Below are 15,250 nucleotides of genomic sequence, written 5' to 3' on the forward strand. Positions count from 1 at the left end.
GGAGTCACACTTGACTCTTAACTTCCTTCAGGAGAAGCCTCAGTTCTGCACCTTCTTCAAGCCTCACAGAATGTTTTAAGCCACAGGAATGTGCCTTTCCCCTAAATGCCCCCAAGCTTCCAGGCTATTCCTACTCTTTCAGTACTCCGTGTGAAACAAGACATACAGACACCCTTCAGGGATATCACTGAAAGGCCAGCGACATCAGATGCTGATCCACAAGTTCCCTCTTACACCATGCTGGTGTCATAATCTCTCCACGCTGAGCTGTGCCAGCTTGGGGGAAGGGCTCATGCAGTAAAAGTTAAATTGTTTTTATCCATTTCAGTGCAGGTGATGTCAATTTTTTTCTTATCTAGGGTACTGTAAATTCTTAACTGGATTTTGGTCTTCTCATAATGGTTTCGCTTTTGTTTTGTTTTGGTTTATTGGTTTGATTGTTTTTACTTAAATCATTGTCAGTTCTGTTTTTATGGGGGAATGAGTGCTAAGACTTCCTATTCTAACAAACTGCTGACGTCACTCTCTTTAGTGATTTATTCATAATGAGAATGTATTTATGTACTACTTGTATAATTAATTTTTAAAATAAGAAAAAATCTTATAAATTGTAAAAATAATGTAAAATATCTTCCTCAACTGTTTGATTCAAAGATTTTTTCTATTTATTTGACAGAGAGAGTGATCAAAAATAGGAAGAGAGGCAGGCAGAGAGAGAGAAGGAAGCAGGCTCCCTTCTGAGCAGACAGTCCCAAAGTGGGGCTGGATCCCAGGATCCTGAGATCATGACCTGAGCTGGAGGCAGAGGCTTAACCCACTGAGTCACTCAGGAACCCCTCTACTGCTTGATTCAAATATGTATTTTATATGAGCATTTTTTCATCTTTGTGACAGTTTGATACATCTTAATATTTTGAAGCTAGGTTAAATATAATCATCCTAACCATGAAGGATCATTTATTTCTACTTTAAAAGGAGCCTTACTATGAATACTAAATATTTTATTAATTAAATGAATTTCGTTCTCTGTGGTCTGAAATAAATCCAGAGATAGAAAGAGATGATTATATTAATCCTATGTTTGGAAAGACTCAAAAGACAAATGATGAATATGAAATGTGTAATCTCTCTTGCCATCTCAAACTACTCTTGATAGAGAGAAGCAAGGACATGGATTGATAATTCAAAAAGATTAGATAATTTTTGGAAAAAATTATGTAATTAATATGTTTTTGATAAATATACTGGTAGACCAGATGAATGGATTTTTCAGTGAACTTCAGAACTTTTTAAGTCAGTGTCACATCCATGAAGAAGTTGAGCTATTTAACACCAGCCTCATGCTCCTTGTTCATCCATCTCCTCTAGTCAACCTGAATCGCTGGTTCCTGAGTCTGAGTCATATTTCAAGTTAAAATTGTTCCATCTTTTAATCTCCAATCCACTTATGTCATGTTCAATCCCAACCTCCTACCTTTCTATCTTAAATAACTATTGCTGTTTGGAGGACGTCTTACTGGCTCCTCTATTTGTCCCTATCCCTTCATGTTCTGCTCTCTATATTTCATTTCCTAATCATTTTAGAATCAATGGATCATAACCTCAATTAATCTTTTGCCAAGCCTTTGGAAACTAAAACTGAACCAGCCCTGGAGAGGTCTGGGTCTTCATCTTCTCAGTGCTTGCATCTTGGTTGCTGAGACAACTGGAGAAAATGACTCAAAAATGCAGATTTATTAACCCTTAAATCTTAGTCACTAATGCCCACAGGTCTCAATGCTCAGCTCTGAAATCTAGTATTTCTTAATTCAATTCAATAGCCACTTCCTGATGTGACTTCTTGAAACCGTCTTGACTGTATCTCAAAATTTTTCAGCCTCTCTATGCTCTTACCTCTGCCTCATACATTACAGAGACAATAAACACCACAAAACCAAACCGCATCATTTTTCAAAAAAAAATCAGCCACATTTCTTACAATTGTACTCATTCCTTTCCCTATGCTTCTTTTTTAAATAGAAGAATCCTACCCCCCACCCCTACCCCTAACCCCCACCAAACCAGCTCTGTTATTTTCACTTTTTAAGCCCTGGATACAACTCTCTCTCACCTTCTTAAGAAACTTACTCCAAATCTTGAGCTTCTTCTTGTCTTCTGACTCTCAACATTTAAATACTCTAAATTTTCTTTTGTCTTAGAATTATCTTCTCTCTTCCTGAAGTCCCATTGTTGCTCTGAGCTATGAATCTTCCTTCTGTTGCATTCCTTTCTCTTCACTTTGCACCACCAAACATTTTAAAAAGTTAGCCACATTTGATTTAATCATCTCTGAATCTACTTATTTTTTAAATCTACTTCAAAAGGGATTCTGCTTCCAGTAGTCTAATTGAAATTCTGCTCCTGCTAAGGTTATAAGAACCCTATGCCACTATCAGACCTGTTCTATCCTTATCCTACTTGATCTCCCAGCAGGATTTGACATAGCTTTTCACTTCTTTTTTCTATAAGCTATCCTTCTCTAGGTTTCCTAAGTACTCTGTTTTATTCTCTTTTTCTCCTTCTTATCTGGTCATCCTATCACTGCACTTTTGCTGGCTTAACCAACTCCAGATGAGTATTTATGACTTTTCAAGGACTTTGTTTAGTACTCTGTCATTTCTTTTCTAACCTCATTTTCTTTTTTTAAAATTTTTTTATTTTTATTTTTTTATTTTAATGCTTATTTCATTTTCATCCAAGTTTCTTTCATGTACCAGATACATAGAGATATAGATAGGAAGAATACTATATATGTATGTGTGTATATATAGTTATAGTAATATACATATTATGATAATACATAATACTATATCTGAGTTCCAAACCCATATACCTAATTTCTCCTTCAACAGGTCACTTAGAGACTGCATATGCAGAAGCTGAACTCACCACTTTATTTATTCAGATTCCCCTAATGTTCTTTACCTCATCAAATAGCATAAATATTTTCTTTTTTCTTTTTTTTTTCTTTAAGATATTACTTATTTATTTTGACACAGAGAGAGAAAGAGTGTGAGAGAGAGAACACAAGCAGGGGGAGCTTCAGGCAGGCAGAGGGATAGGGAGAAGCAGGCTCCCTGCAAAGAGCCTGACAGGGTGGGGCTTGATCCCATGTCCCTGGCATCATGACCTGAGTTGAAGGCAGCTGCTTAACACACTGAGCCACCCAAGTACCCCTAGCACCAATATTTTCTAACATTCTCATAGCCAGCCAGATGAGCAGAGCCCTTTTAATGTCTGATTCCTGAGGGAGTCCCACATTTTGGATAATCTTCTTTGCATTTTCAAAGGTCCTCACGGTGTCCAGGACTCTCTCTGGTCAGAAGTGTCATTTGGATAGGATGCCCAAGCTTCAACCTTGTTCTGTAGACCCCATCACAGATGGTGACCTAAAAGATCCTATTTCAGAATTTTCAAGATTCTCTCTCTGGTGCCAAGTTCTGGATCCCATTTCTTCCCTTTGAGATACTCTTCAACCCTCCTACCTCTCACACTACTTGACCAGATGCCATAAGGAACTCAGATGCAAGAGAGCATCTTATGAACAGATGAGTGTAGTACTTCTTTCATGAGATCACCTGAAACTGGATTGACAGAATGGCACTGATTACTGATTTGATGGTAACTGTCTTTCACATTTGACACCAGTCTGAGTACTGGACTCTATAGGAATCTATTGCTTATTCTTGAGTTTAGGCCACATGTATGTGGATTTATGTATTGGTTCTCATCTGTCTTAGTTCTACTGTGGTGCTGCCTCTAGTCTACAGCACCCTGGTATGGCTAGAGTGGTGGCAAGTACTCTTTACCCTGTGACTTTTAGCTGCTCACATTTGGGGTGGTCACTCCACCTCCTCCACAGGCTCCTTCCCATAGTCCAGACAGAACTCAGGGAGTCAAGTCATTGCTCTTATCTCCTCTGAGGAATCTGCATCATTTGCTGCAATGCCTTTTGTCTGTTCTGATCCATGTGCTAATGATTTTCCTCCTGTGACTGTCTTACACAATGCTGGATAAGGAATGGGCATCCTTTGCAAAAATGAGCATTGCTTTCCTTCCTCTGCCAACAGATCCTCATCTACCATTCTTGCTGCCGTTAGTGTGTGCAAGGCAAGGTTGCAGGCATTGTGGATGGAGATAACATTCTAGAAATGCAATGATGCATTCTAGAAATGCAATGATGCCAGACCAAAAGATCAGAATATGGTTAGAAGATGTATTGCTTCTTGTTTATGCTATAAAATTCTGAATGGTATATTTAATTTGATCAGAGAGCTAACAATTATTCACATCATCTTAGTCTGGGTAAGACTTGCATTTGTAGCCATCATAGTAGAAGCACAGTGAGAACCTATAAGAGAGTCACTGGAAGTTGTTATTCATAGGCAACAGGATGAATGATGCAGTGTCATGAATGATATGGGTCAAATAAAGGGTATGAGAGAACTGCAAAGCAGTTCTATAGTATTTCAATGAAACAAGTTTCCAAAGGGCTACGGCATGTTAGAACACATAATAGCAGTATTGCTGTCTTTTCCCTGTAGTAGGAGATATATAATTAACCATGAGTGGTATATTTGGCAATAAAGAACACAAAAAAATGACCCTTGGAGCTGAACACCCAGAGATTACATTATGAAATCTTCCTGTACACGGATTGGACAATAAAGAAAGACAAAAATACCTCTTCTTTCTATATTATTTCAAATCCACTATCCACATGTGCTTGTGAATTTTGTGTTCAATTTTTAAACCAAATTGTGCATATAGACAGGGTACCCTGAACATTTATTTCCCCAAGGGCCATGATACCTTTACTTTATTTTGGAGCAAGCATTCTGTTGATTATTAGATCTCAGCATCTCTTTCTCACAGTTTTCACTTCACTTCAATATATTCACCCTGTTTATTTATTTTTATTTTTTTTAAAGATTTATTTATTTATTTATTTGACAGAGGGGTCACAAGTAGGCAGAGAGGCAGGCAGAGAGAGAGAGAGAGGCAGGCTCCCTGCTGAGCAGAGATCCCGACATGGGACTCGATCCCAGGACCCTGAGATCACGACCCGAGCTGAAGGCAGCGGCTCAACCCACTGAGCCACCCAGGCGCCCCACCCTGTTTATTTTTTAAATTGCTCTCAAATCCAGTCACTCTCTCCTAAGTTGCCATTACTTTTTCCCCAGACTATGGTATTACCCAGTCACCTGTCCCTCCTTCCTCTGATCATGTATGCCCATATTCCATATTGTAGTCAATAAGGTTGATCTCATAATCCAACTGCTTAAAGTACTGAAATTGTTTCACTTGCCCTGAAGAAAACAGTCTACAGTTTAAATGTGGCTGACCAGGACCGTCATGACCTGAACCTGGCCTACCTCTCCAGCCTCACATCATATACTTTATACATTTGCTCTCCGTGTTTCCCTCCCTCATCTAAACAACATTAACAAGAACCTATTACATGAAGAACCATACTAAATACTGAACATATGGTGGTAATGAAAATAATTCTTGTTCTTACCACATGTTCTTACCACATCTTACCATGATGGACACTTGAATTATAGTGAAGAAAAGAGTTTTTAATGATCATCATCACATATCAAAGTAAAATTGTACCTGTGATAAGTTGCAAATAAGGATGACCTATTTTGAAATAATAGTGCATCAAAAATTTTATAATAATAGATATCAGGAATAAATGGACATTCATTACTAGATGAAAGAGAGAGAAGAAACTTATTTGTCTTTTTGTTGTTGTTTGTTTTTTAATGTGCCATGCTTTTGCCTGCTTTCTGATTTATACAGGTTACTCTCAAGATGTGGAATGGTCTTTCATTCTGACTTGAGTAGCCTCCATGTATTTATCAGGGTTCAGTTTAAATACAATTTCTGGGACTCCTGGGAGGCTCCGTTGGTTAAGTGTTTGTCTTTGGGTCAGGTCATGATTCCAGGGTCCTGGGATCCAGCCCTGCATTGGGCTCTACTCAGCAGGGAGCCTGCTTTCAACTCTGCCCCTTCTCCATCTTATGCTCTCCCTCTCTTTCTCTTGCTCACTCTCTGTCTCTCAAATAAATAAAAACTTAAAAAAATATATAATTTCCAAAACAATCAAGTGCCTATAATTTGTTCACATAGGACTTTGCTATGCTTTTTTATTTTTTACAGAACACTTCTTAATATTTACCTAATGTCTCTGTTAACAGACTGTTTTCTGATTGTTGCATGTTTTATGAGAATATGTAATATCTACATCATTCACAGCTGTATTTCTAATGTGTAGCACAGAGCTCAAGACATAAGTACTCAAATTTTTATTGAATAAATGAGTAAGAACTTATAATCCAGCAACAATGCTATGTGCTGTGTAGTAAAAATAAATAAGATAAATAAGATATGATTCTGGCCCTCAGAGAAGATATTCTATTTAAAATAATACTTGATAAGACCAAACACAAAGTGTCAAAGAGGCCATGATTTTCGAGCTTTGGCCTGAGAAATCATATCCCCAGTCACTGAAGTATCTGAATAAAGGCCAGTTTTTCAATGAAGTATACCAGGGGTTAGTGGAAGAGATTCCTGAACTGGTAGATCTGATTAAATAAAATGATCTCTAAATGTCCTTTCAATGTTTGTTACTAATGTAAATATCAACTTGCTGTTTTCATTAATTTCAATGATTAAACTCAATTGAAGTGAGTCAATGCAATTGGTACTTTTTAGATTTAACTTACTTTGGGGAAATCAGAGAATATATATGTTTTATGTATGATATGCATTAATAAGATCAAGAAAAACAATTCTATATTTGTGAACTATTTCATATGACTTTTAAAATTATAAAATCAACATTATTAAAATTGTAAATTATAGAATGATCACTTGTATTTGGATAGGATTTTCAAATGACTCAGCTTTCACAAAGACAGTTATAAAACCTAAAATGCTATTTTATTTGAAAATGATGATATTTAGTGCTTAGAATAGCTTTGAGAAAACAATAGCATAATCCTTCCTCTATTTCAGCATTAATATGAGGAATAGATTTTGGAAACCTGGATAGATTTTTGGTTTTGGAAACCTGAGCTATAATATTATATCATATGTGTGTATAAGACAGATAAAATATGTATATTTTATGTTTTGTATTGCTAAAACATATTTTAGCTAAAGAAGAAAATAAAATTCCCTCCTTCCCCTCACATATAAAACTTTGGAGCATAATTTTATAGTACAGGTTCTAAATTAGATAAACTGGCATTTTGAGAAGTTCAAAATGTGTAACAGACCTGCAGTAAGTACAGAACTATTGAGCCTGCCAATAAATATTACTGCACAAGATTTAAACCTTTAGTGATAAATGACTGTTTGAAACTCAGTATGGGAAATACTGAATATAAATGGGGCACATATTTGAATATGGGGATTTTTAATACACACACACACACACACACACACACACTTTATTTATGTCCAAACATGACTTGTGTTCTAAATGAAACACTACCTCTTCCACACAAACTTTTATAAGTATAATTTTCTAAATCTTTGATATTTTAGAAAAATATATATGTATGTATGGAATATATATATGTATGTATATAAAAATATATATATGTATATATGTTTTTATATATCCAGTATTTCTACATTGATTAAACATTTAGTCATATGTAAGTCCCAAGCCCATGGGAATCTGGGTCCCCAAATTAGCTTAGGAAATATAAGGGGTAATTATCAGACTTGGTTTTTTAGATATGTTCCTAGGGCCTTTGTTGGGATTGGGGCATATGCAGAGATTTGGTGGGTATTTTAAAAATATCCATACATCCAGATTTAAACAGTCTAGAGAAAGTAACTTCTGTGTAGGAAATTCAGAAATTATGTACTTATCTATCTATTCATCTATTCATCCTAAATATTTATGTGTACTTTGAGAGAATAACAAAATGCAAGTCAACTGCTGGGAAAGAAGAATTTAGCTAAGAATGTGGCACTATGAAGTAATAGAATGTTCACTTCCCTAAAGTAATCAGTTTATTCAAAATGATTTATAGCATTTGACAGAATCATGGTTACCACCCCAGACTCAATGACCCTTCCTATTATCTGTCTTCTAGAAGTAGAGTAAATAGAGCAACACTGAATTGTCCATCTACTACATTAATCCAGGATTTAATTGTGAAAGAGAGGAAGAAGGAAGACTCTATAAGGAACATCCACCAAGAAAAAATAAATTTTTGTAATGAGTCTATTGTCATCAGAGGATAGAATTTCTTTTCTTTTACTATGACACATTCTTCACTGAATAATGACAATTTCCCAAAAGGAAAAACTATGGCATATTGAGCCAACTCTAGAGATTTTGAATTTCACTTCAATATTTACATGTTAACATGAAGCTGGAAACAAGATAATGCATATAATAAATTTTCTCAAAATACATAAAACAAAACCTTACAATAGAAGAAACAGATAAATTTACAATCATAGTTACAGATTTTATTTTTTAAAAATTTTTGTCTCTTTTGACTCCCTAAATTTTTAATTAAATTCCATTTAGTTAACATATAGTGTAATATTGATCTCAAGAGTAGAATTTAATGATTCATCACTTACATACAACACCCAGTGCTCATCACAAGTGCACTTCTAAATGTGCATCACCCATTTAACATACCCCCCACCCACCTCTTCCCCAGTAACCATCAGTTTGTTCTTTATAGTTTAGAGTCTGTTTTCTTGTTTGTCTCTTTCTTGTTTACCCCCACGTTCATCTGTTTTGCTTTTTAAATTCCACATTTGGGTGAAATTGTACGGTATTTGTCTTTCTTTGACTGATTTATTTTGCTTAGCATAATACTCTCTAGCTCCAAATGTCAAGATTTCGTTCATTTTTATGGCTGAGTAATACACACACACACACACACACACACACATGCATGCACACACGTATATACCACTTCTTCTTTATCCATTCATCAGTAGATGGACATTTGGGCTCTTTCCATAATTTGGCTATTTTTGCTAATGCTGCTAGAAACATCAGAGTGCATGCACCTCTTCAAATCAGTGTTTTTGTATCATTTGCATAAATTTCTAGTAGTGCAGTTGCTGGATCGTAGGTCATTCTATTTTTTTTTTTTAATTTTTTATTTTTTATAAACATATATTTTTTATATACATATATTTTTATCCCCAGGTCTGTGAATCACCAGGTTTACACACTTCACAGCACTCACCAAATCACATACCCTCCCCAATGTCCATAATCCCACCCCCTTCTCCCAAGCCCCCTCCCCCCGAGGGAGACAAACCATAGGTCATTCTATTTTTAACTTTTTGAGGAACCTCCATACTGTTTTCCAGAGTGGATGCACCAGTTTGCCTTCCCCCCAACACTGTTAGAGTGGTCCCCTTTTTCCCTGTATCCTCACTAACACCTGTTGTTTCCTGGGTTGTTAATTGTAGCCATTCTGACTGGTATAAAGTGATATCTCACTGCAGTTTTGATTTGTATTTCCCTGATGATGAGTGATACTGAGCATCTTTTCATGAGTCTGTTAGTCATCTGGATGTCTTCTTTGGAAAAATGTGTATTTGTGTCTCCTGCCCATTTTCTAACTGACTATTTGTTTTTTTAAGCATTGAGTTTGTTAAATTCTTTATAGATTTTGCATATTATGTTACTTGCAAGTATCTTTTCTCATTCCATAGGTTGCCTTTTAGGTTTGTTCATTGTTTCCTTTGCTGTGCAAAAGCTTTTTATCTTTATGAATACCTAACAGTTTATTTTTTGTTTTGTTTCCCTTGCCTCAGGAGATGTGTCTGGTAAGAACTTACTATGGTTGAGGTCAAAGAGGTTGTTGGCTGTGTTCTCCTCTAGGATTCTGATGGTTTCCTGTCTCACATTTAGGTCTTCCATCCATTTTGAAATTTTTGTAGGGTATAATGAAAGTGGTCAGTTTCATTCTTTTGCATGTAGCTGTCCAGTTTTCCCAGCACCATTTTTGAAGAGACTATTATTTTTTTTTATTGGATATTCTTTCCTGTTTTGTCAAAGAATAATTGACCCCATAACTGTAGGTTCATTTCTGGGTTTTCTATTCTGTTTCATTGATCTATGTGTCTGTTTTGATTCTAGTACCATGCTCTCTTGATGACTACAGCTATTTAATACAGTGTGAAGTCAGAATTGTGATGCCTGTAGCTTCATTTTTCTTTTTCAAGATTGCTTTGGTTACTTGTGTCATTTGTGGCTCCATGCAAATTTTAGGATTCTTTGTTCTAGCTTTGTGAAAAATGCTGATGGTATTTTGATAGAGATTGATATTAAATGTGTAGATTGCTCTGGATAATACAGACATTTTAACAATATCTGTTCTTCCAATCCATGAACATGCAAAGTTTTCCATTTCTTTGTGTCATCTTCAGTTTCTTTATGTCATCTTCAATTCCTTTCATAAGTATGCCATAGTTTTGAGGGTACAGATCTTTTACATCTTTGGTTTATTCCCAGGTACCTTAGAGAACTACAGGCCAATATCCCTGATGAACATGGATAAAAAATTCTCTTTAAAACACTAGCAGATCAAATCCAACAGTAAGTACATTAAAAGAACCATTCACCAAGATCAAATGGGATTTATTCCTGGGCTGCAAGGGTGTTCATCATTTGTGAATTAATCAATGTGACACACCACATTAGTAAAAGAAAGGATAAGAACCATATGATCCTTTCAATAAATTCAGGGGGAAAAAGGATTTGACAAAATATAACATCCATTCTTGATAAAAACCCTCAACAAAGTAGAGTTAGAGGAAACATGTGTTTACATCATAAAGGCCATATATGAGAGACCCACAGCTAATATATTCAATGGGGAAAAACTGAGAACTTTTCCTCTAAGGTCAGGAATAAGACTGAGATGTCCATTCTTCACCATTGTTATTTAACAAAGTACTGGAAGTACTAGCTTCAACAATCATACAACAAAAAGAAAGAGAAGACATTCAAATTGATAAGAAGCTGAGCTTTTACTATTTGCAGGTGATATGATATTCTTCTATATTGGAAACCTGAAAGACTCCACCAAAAAATTGCTAGAACTGATTCACCAATTCAGTGAAAATTCAGTGGGCAAAATCAATGTACAGAAATCTGTTGCATTTCTATACACCAGGAATGAAGCAGCATAAAGAGAAATCAATGAACTGATTGCATTTACAATTTCAACAAATACCATAATATATCTAGGAATAAGCTTAACAAAAGAGGTAAAAGACTCTATTTTTATATAAAGTAAATATATAAAGTGGTTGTCTAAGGCTGATGGTAGGGGAGAATTAACTGCAGAGAGGTAACAGGGAGTTTTTTGGGGCTGATGGAATTATTTATAATTGATTGTGGTAATGATAACATTTCTAGAAAGTCATTGGTCTCTATAACAAAATGATGTCTTTTATTATATGTAAATTACACCTCAATAAAGTTGATTAAAGACAAATACAGAAAATAGTAAGAGCTAATAATATACACCATTTGAAGAATTATTTGCTTTATTTTAAAAGTGAACATGATCTTCTGATGATGTATTTCAAGGATCAGTTGTTGTGGTTCTATTACCAAACATCCAATTAACTTGGGTTGTGACCTGTACAAAATCACTTAACTGCTTTGTTTCTACAGAGAAAATCACTTTGTTCTTAAAAATAGACTGATAATTTTGTAGTAATTGAAGTCACAATATGCAATGTAATGTCAGCTTACTCCCTACTGTACCCCAAACATATCTTGGAAATGCACTTGATAAAATGTTTTTCCTTGTATGGATTTAAGGAAGCCAAAGTGTACAACTAAAATGTAGATTAGTATCAAGAGCTTGAAGGAGAGATTCAGACTTCATTAGGTTTTTCTTTTTGTCCCTTAGACTATATTTGCAATGAGGAAGCCTTCTTGATATTATGTTTTGTTTAAAGAAAGAACAAATGTCGTTGCTAACCTTTAACAAATGAACAACCCTTAAAGTACATTGCTCTGTATCCTAAAATTGGGTGTATTTAATGTATACAATTTTCTTGTAATGGATGTTTTAATAAGCCAGGGAATTTGGGTAAATCATTGGCATTTGGAAGAAGAGAATACAGAAACTAGCCATATGATTTCAATCTTTAACTGAATTCAATCAATTCTACATATGACATTTTAGAATTTCAATATCTGAAATTCTTTTGAGAGATATTCATTGTATTTTCTGGTTAAATATTTGAAATAATGCTTTATTCAGTTCACCTACCACCCTTTCTAGTGTCATATATAAAGCTCTCCTCCCCACTTGCCTATACTGCAATTACTGCCTACCTTTTTTGCTTGATTTCATATTTGTTCTTCCTTGCAAATCATTTTCCAGGCAGTTGCAAAAAAAGATAATTTTTACATGTGAACCAGATCATGAAAAAATGCTGATTATAAAGACTTGGCAGAGTGCTTAGAATATCCAAACCTAAGAAATTTCATCAAGTGATCTGCTCCTTGTCTGCATTTTGGAACTTATCTTGTAGCTAGTCCTCCAGGTTCACTCTCCATACTACATTTACTTGTTCCCATCTCAGGACCTTTGCACTTTCTGTCCTGGACAATTCTTTTCTCATATGTTATTTTGGCATTTATTGTCATTTAGGTCTCAGCTTATATGTCACTTCCATCCATTATCTGGTTTTATCTCTTTTAGAGTATATATTACCACCCCAAATTATAATTTTTATTTATTTATTGTTTATGGCACATAACCTCATCAGAACAAAGTCTCTGTCACCCTTATTGCTACAGCTTCCTTCTGAACTCTTCCTTTTTACAAGTCCCCAATTTTTTTCATAAGAATTTACATAATTTTATTACTTTTGCCTTTTTAAAATGTCTAATATAAATGCGAACAACTTTTTTAAAATATTTACAAATTTTTAGGAAATATAATACAAATTTACAAGATAATTCAGAAAGTTTAACATTCTCCATTGAAAAGTAAAAAATTCCATGTACACCACATACAAAATTTTCATTTTGATTCAGTTTATTAGATATCCAATTCAGAATTTGATTCTGCATGTTTAACATAGTGTTTTCAGAACAATTTGAAATATTTAAATGACCAACTTCATAATTTCTAGTGGGGGTATCCTTCAAATGTAAATTCTAGTTAGCTGTTGATGTGATCATATTGTGCAAAACATCTTACAAAGAACAAACAGCTGGCACAAAATGGAAACTAAGAAATTAAAATTATGAGATGATTCAACTATATTTACCACTTGTTTAATTTCTTTTTTTTTTTTTAATTTAATGGGATTTACTCTTATAGCATATTGTAGTTTATTGCCTAAAGAAGATAAAACCAAGTAGATCAATTTTATATTATAATTTAAATCACAGCATGTGTTATAATTAAAAATGTAAATGTAGATATATAATTTTTTTCAAAAACTCAGTGCCAAGGGGATTTAATACACACTCCATCAGCACATCTACTTAAATAACATTTTAAACTCTTATATCTTTTATTTAGTTGGCAGGAAGATTCACAGACATAGTACTTAGGGCCACAGACAAAATTCATGGCCTAATGTATGCAAATATTTTTTAAACTATGTTGTCCCTTGTCATTAAATTACTTAAGATTTATAAGTATTAAATTTTGGTCGAGTACTTTTTGGTAATTCCAGGAATCTGGGAAACAAAATGAGTATATGTTATCAAAGACCTTTTCCATTTTATACTCTACTCAACTATTACAAAAAAAAACTTCTATCACTCTATTTTCATAAATATTTCTCAGGAAATTACTTTCATGGAATATTTTCAAGCATATACCAGAATATCTAGGTCTATGTGAAATGTTAGAGAAATGCTCTTTGATGATATTATATCAAACAGTAATTTATAGGCTATATCTGAATACTGAAAATTCTTAGTGAAATTATCTGGCTAACACATATCTTTGCTTAATTCTCAGATGTCACCAAAGAAGCCTTCCCCGCACTGACATCGGTGTCTAGCTTTTGGTGACGTGGCCTCTCAGCTCTCTTAGAAGTCTACACAATGTATCATGTGCTGACTATGATATTCTTTTGAAAACTGTAAGTACAATGTATTGTAGAGGATATGGAGTATTGACAGCATATAAAGGAGAGGGAATTAACCTGATCTAGGAATCAAGGTAAACTCCTAAAAATAATGGACATTTAAGCTAAGACCTGAACAAAAGAATTACTATGACAAATGAAATGGGTAACGTTTTGGAACATAGAGTTGTTCACAACTTTTTTAACCCATAAATCTTTTAATATCCATGGGGCTTATTGCAGTGGTCCGTCTTTCCTTCTTAATACTAGAATTTGTGTTCTCTCCCTCTCTCTGATTAGCCTGGCTAGAGTTTTATTAATTTTATTATTTTATTGATCTTTACAGAGAATTAACTTTAAGTTACATTGTTTTCCTTTTTTTACATATATATTTATAAATTATAATCTGGTAATTTACTTACAATAAAATGTACCCATTTTGTATAATGAATTTTAACACATAGTATATACATAGGTAGCCATCACAATGATCAAAATACAGGACATTTCCATTCTTTCAAAAAGTTTTCTCATGTTCCCTTGTTATTAATCCCCCCTACTCCCTTATGCCAAGACTACCCATGATTTGTTTCTATCACTCTGGTCAGATTTGCTTATTCTAGAATTTCATGTAAATGAAGTTATTCATTATATACTATTTGGAGTATGACTCCTTTCACTTAGCATATATCTTACTTTGATAAGATAGTTCTACATGGTTTTACATGTATCAGTAGCTTATCCATTTTCTTTGATAAATAATCATCCATAGTACATACCTAAAACATTTTTTTTTATCCCTTAAAGAAATGATAAGTATTTTTAACTTTTCTAGTTTGGGGATGTTATGAATAATGCTGCTATGAACACTGTTCTATAACTCTTTATGTCAACATCTGCTTTCATTTTTTTTGGATAAATACCTATAGGTGAAATTACCATGTCAGCTTGTATTTTTAGGTATCATAATTGGTATTGCATTATATATTTCTTTCTGTTTCCTAATTTCTGCTCATTCAGCACTAAGCCTATAAAATATATGTTTCTATGTGTACATCTGGTCTCAAGCTTGTAACTCTTGCATTGTACTCCA

This window comes from Mustela lutreola, chromosome 1, assembly GCF_030435805.1.
Source record: "Mustela lutreola isolate mMusLut2 chromosome 1, mMusLut2.pri, whole genome shotgun sequence".
Lineage (NCBI taxonomy): Eukaryota > Metazoa > Chordata > Mammalia > Carnivora > Mustelidae > Mustela > Mustela lutreola.